Source organism: Galeopterus variegatus, unplaced genomic scaffold (genome assembly GCF_000696425.1).
Source record: "Galeopterus variegatus unplaced genomic scaffold, G_variegatus-3.0.2 Scaffold6, whole genome shotgun sequence".
NCBI classification, from domain to species: Eukaryota; Metazoa; Chordata; class Mammalia; order Dermoptera; family Cynocephalidae; genus Galeopterus; species Galeopterus variegatus.
In genome coordinates, this window is record NW_007726117.1 from 908,758 (window position 1) to 914,757 (window position 6,000).

Here is a 6,000-nt window from a genome sequence, read left to right on the forward strand (position 1 = left end):
GTTCCTTAGCATCCCCTAAATAATTAAGGTAAAGATGCAAGATGATTAAAGTTTGTTATCTTCTAAGCCATGGAAGAAAGTTCCTTTCAGGGAGCTCATGATTCTAGGCATGGCAAGAATGCTTTCTACACTGCCATCCTCCAGTTCAGCCTGTATTGCTGTGCTGCCTAGAGTTTGCCTGGATTATTGTGGCTTCCTTACTAGTCTTGCTTGTGATTCAATTCCTCCAATCCTCTACACAGGAGCCAACCTATCTAAATTTCATATCTGAGAATATTATAGCCTTACATTTATTTCTAACATATAACATGTCATTCTGTTGCTATTGCATGGTATTAAGATTATTTGATTTTTTGTATACTTTCCCATCTAGATCATGAGTACCTTGATGGAAGAGGTATATACATCTTTTGTCCCCAACGTATAGCATAATGTCCAACGTGTAATCTACTCAAGATCATAATAACTAACACTTATTGACTACTTACTATTTAAGTTATTTAATTCTCAAGCAATCATGTGGGGCAGATATTATAATTCCAGTTTTAAAGAAGAACAGAAATGGTTTAAGGAAGCTGCCAAAGGTGAAACAGCTAACTGGTGGGAGAACCAATCTACAGCTCTGAAACTCTTGACATCACCTCATAACACTCAATGAATATTTATTGAAATGAAAATTATATGTACCTAGCCTCTCTAGTCAGATTTCCTCATCAAATTTGAATTAATATCACACAATATTAGCCTGAAAGTCAAACCTGTCTTAAGGATTGTTGAGGATGTACGTTTGAGGATTTTCTTTTTTAAAATTGCACAACTCCAGGAGCCATCGTTCGTATTTGTTGGGTTGTAAGAAGTAAGGTGATTTTTGCATATATTCAGGAGTTGATTTATAAAGTTAATAGTTGGATATTTTGCAAAACTCAGACAGGATCTTTGATGGCAGTATTTGGGCAGAAATTCTTAGGTTATGTATGTTGTTCTCCTTGACATGGGTTTTTCTTAAAATTTGCCACCTTTTAAGCATACCTTATCAAAGAAAAATATTCTATAAACTTGAACAAGGTAGTGATGAATTTATACTGTAACCACATTTTTTCTGTTTAAAAAAACTACTTGACACAAAAACTATTAGAACTAACAAATGAATTCACCCAAGTTGCAGGATGCAAAATCAACATGCAAAAAACAGTTTTGTTTCTATACACTAACAACAAACAATCCAAAAAGGAAATTTAGGAAACAGTTCCACTTACAATAGCTTCAAAACAAATAAAATACTTACAAATAAGCCTAACCATCAACACAAAAGACTGACCACTGAAAACCACAAGACATTGCTGAAAGAAATTAAACGGGACATAAATGGAAAGATCCTGTGTTAATGGATTGGAAGATTTAACATTCTTAAAAATGTCAGTACTACCCAAAGTGATCTACAGATCAAATCCAGTCCCAAAAAATCCCAATGACATTTTTTGCAGAAATAGAAAAACCCATCCAAAAATTCATATGGAATATCGAGACCCAGAATAGCCAAAATAGTTAAATCAGGAAGACACACTTCGTGATTTCAAAGCTTATTTATTTACTATCAAGCTACAGCACTCAAAACAGTACTCAGATAAAGACATACAGGCCAGAAATAAACCCTCACATGTTTGGTCAAATGATTTTCAACAAGGGTGTCAAGACCGTTCAATGGAGAAAGTCTTTTCAACAAAAGGTAATAGGAAAACTGGGTATCTACATGCAAAAGAGTGAAGTTGGACCTTTACCTTATACCATATACAAAAATTAACTCAAAATCGGTCAAAGACCTAAATGTAAGGTCTAAAATTATAAAATTAAAACAGAGAAGCTTCATGACGTTGAATTTGGCAATGATTGCTTGGATATGACACCAAAAGCACAGACAATGAAAGAAAAAGTAAATTGAACCACATCAAAGGACACTATTGAGAGAGAAAAAGCAGCCCACAGAATGGGAGAAAATATTTGCAAATCGAATATCTGATAAGAGATTAATATTCAGAACATGTAAAGAACTCCAACAACAAAAAACAACCCAATTTTGGGCCAGCCCGTGGCTCACTCAGGAGAGTGCGGTGCTGATAACACCAAGGCCCCGGGTTCGGATCCCACATAGGGATGGCCGGTTGGCTCACTGGCTGAGCGTGATGCTGACAACACCAAGTCAAGGGTTGAGATCCCCTTACCGGTCATCTTTAAAAAAAAAAACAAAAAAAAAAAACCCAATTTTAAAAATGGGCAAGGACCTGAATAGACGTTTCTCCAAAGAAGATATACAAATAGCCAGTAAGCACATGAAAAGATGCTCAACATCCCTAATCATTAGGGAAATGTGAATCAAAACCACAATGAGCTAGCATTTCACACCTATTAGGATGGTTATTAGTATTGGCAAGGATGCGGAAAGATAGGAACCCTTGTACATTTTGGTGGGAACCCTTGTACATGTAAAATGATGCAACCACGGTGGAAGACAGTATAGAGGTTCTTCAAAAAATTATATGTAGAATTACCATATGATCCAGCAATTCCACCTCTGTATATATGCAACAGAATTGAAAGCAGTTACTTGAACAGGTATTTGTACACCAATGTTCATAGCAGCATTATTCACAATAGCCAGAATGTGGAAGCAACCTTAGTGTCCATTGACAGACAAGTGGATAAACAAAATGTGGTATGTACATGTAATGGAAGGTTATTCAATCTTTAAAAGGAAGGAAATTCTTTTTTTTTTTTTTTTTAAAGATGACCGGTAAGGGGATCTCAACCCTCGGCTTGGTGTTGTCAGCACCACGCTCAGCCAGTGAGCCAACCGGCCATCCCTATATAGGATCCGAACCCGTGGCCTTGGTGTCATCAGCACCGCACTCTACCGAGTGAGCCACAGGCCGACCTAAAAGGAAGGAAATTCTGACACATGCTGCAACACAGCTCAACCTTCAAGACATTGTGCTAAGTGAAATCAGTGAGACACAAAAGGACAAATACTATGTGATTCCATTTATATGAGGTTCTTTACAGTGATCAAATTTATAGAGACAGAAGGTACTAGGGGGTAGAAGAGGAGTGGGAAATGGGGACTTAGTATAGAGTTTCAGTTTGAGATGATGAAAAAGTCCAGGAGATAATTGTGATGGCTGCTCAACAATATAAATGTACTAATGCTACTGAATTGTATGCTCAAATATGGTAAATTTTATGTATATTTTACTACAATAAAAAGGAAAAAAAGTGTTGGCATGCCACTGTGGACCCATACTGAAGAGATCAGCCTACTGTAGGTATGTGTACCCTGTCACATATAGTTTACCTCAGCATCAAGTCATTCCCAAGGCCACAGTGTTGAGAGCCCTTGAGTAAGTGCTCTGAGGAGTCAGAGATGGATAGACAGTAACCCTTACCTCCATGGTATTACACTTGCTAGAAAATAGCATACACTCAAAACGAAAGATAATATGAAGGATCAGGTGAGTGCTACAGTGTCACAGGAGAAAAAGATCTTCATTCCGTCTTTGTTTTCTAAACAAGATTGCTACCACAGTTTATTAAGCGCAGCTCACACCCCCTCTGAAATTGTTTCACATCACAGATCCTTCTCAAGAAACTAGTTAGCCGTGTTTGCAAAGTGTGACTCCACTCCAGTCAGGTGATCAGATCAAGGGTAGAACACTGACCCAAGATCCAATCCACACGCTAAGCTGAGCCAATCCATTTATTTCTGGGGGTTTTGTACCAAAAAATAAAAAAGACTGATTGAGATGAGAATGGACCCATGAACTGAATGGTCATTGTAGGATGGGGCTAGAGCACTAATGTTGGGCCATGTGCAAACAGTGGAAGCTGGTAAGAACGAAGCAGAAATAATAATAGAGAACTGTATCTATCAAATCTTAGTTCTGCCTCTCCATATGTGACTTGGGTGATTTACTTAACTTCCTGAACCTCAGTTTTCTCATGTGGAGAGTGAAGGATGTTAACCCTTTGCAGAATTTTAGGGGAAAATAAATGTATATGAAATACATGGCACATAGTAGGCACTCAGTAAATGAGTTTTTATTGTTAAAGCATGACTCATATGGCCTGTTCAAATCAAATCATGATGGTCTTTGATCAATTTGCAGTATATTTTTAGTTAATGAATTGTTCTCAAATTTTTCCCCATTTGGCCCCTCTTTGTTATGACCTGAATCCTAGCAAATGTGGGGGAAGAAAAAAGCATACGGATTAAATAGCATGAAAATAGTTAAGAGTAAAATTAGACTCTGAGAAACCTGGGAACAAGGAATACATTTTATTATACCTTTGTGTCTTAAGCACCCAGGACAGGGCCTGGCATATATATGGTGAGTACATAATCAGGTAAATGTTGAATCAATTAAATTAGGAAATGCATGGAATACAAAAATATTTGAGCCAAGGCTTTACAAGGTTTTATCATTCTCTACCCCAGATACCTCAAGTATCATAAAATCTGTCAAGTCACATAGCCCAAGCAGCAGTGTTGATTATACCTCAGCTGGTCTTCAGAGTTCCTTCTTGCTCTGGGCCCCAATCAAAGCTACCAACTTTCTGTATCAGCTGACAGATAGATCATAGCAGTATTCTCAAGTGCAGAATTTGTGGTCTCCAAAACCCAAAGAGGCCTACCAAATGTGCTTCCTTCTTGGTGATAATAGGTACAATGTGCAATGGCTTGTTCTTTGGAGGAGATATTGTGGAATGCTCCAGATCATTGAACCCCTAAAAACTTTACTGATGTGGCAGGCCTCTGAATCTTCATCTAGTTTCTCCCCCACACTTTGAAGTGCATGTGCCTTACCAAGGCATCCAGAGTACTTGCCACTTACTGCTTTTCAGGTCTGACTAACATGATGGCAGATAATAAACTGGACCTATGTGATATTCTGCAAAATGCCCAAACAGTTCAGACCCCTTTGCACTACAGTATGACAGAACATGTGAATGAATGAGTATACTGTTGCCCATCCTATGATATTCTCTTCCCAGATAGGTGTGAAAAAGAACACATTTGCTAGATCAATGGCTGTACATCATGTACCTGAGCCTGTGTTAGTCTCTTCTAGAAAGATCACATCTGGCACAGCAGGTATAGTTGGAGCCACTACTCGATTAAGTTTGTGTTAGTCTATTTGTCATCTGCCATGTCCGTCCGTTTTTGTAGAAGCCAGACTGTTTAATTAAATGGACATATGACAGAGACCATCATTCTCGCATTCTTTAAAGTTTTGAAGAAGGCATTAAACTCTGCCATTCCACTAGAATGTGAGAGGTTTTTTACTTATTATCTCGCATTGTTAGGGAGTAGTTTCAGGGGCTTCCACTCGCCTGTCTTACTACTATAGTAGCTCTTAGTCTATAGGTCAAGAAATTAATGTGATGGTTCTGCATTTCTAAATATGTTTATTTCAGTTATACAGTCAGGAACAGGGGAAACAACTATTCATGTAGGTCCATGCACCTAGTGGAGACGGACCTGGGCCAGGACTCCATTTACTACCTGATCCACATATACTCCAATTGGGGGACCATTGGATGCTTTAGGTCTCCAGGTATCAGTGTTAACATGGACCCTGTATCCAACAACCGTAGAAATATCTGGATATTTCCCTTACTACAGTGTAGGGTTATCTGAATAAATGACCATAGGTCCTTTTGGGGAAAGACTGGAGGAGCCACTACTATATATTCAAGTACGAGGGTACTCAAAAAGTTCATGCAAAGATTCATATTATCTTTTAATCTATTTTTCCACAAACTTTTTGAAGTACTCTCATACTTGCTGTGGTTTAGTGTTTCATGAGGGCCTGGTCTCCCCTTCAGTTGATAGCTTCTGGGTCTGAGAACAGGCAAAGATTTGTGACTTTCCAGTGGGGCAGCTGATCTCAGCCTTTTTTTTTTTTTTTTTAAATAATTTTAAAAAGTTTAAATTGTGGTAAAAAAAAA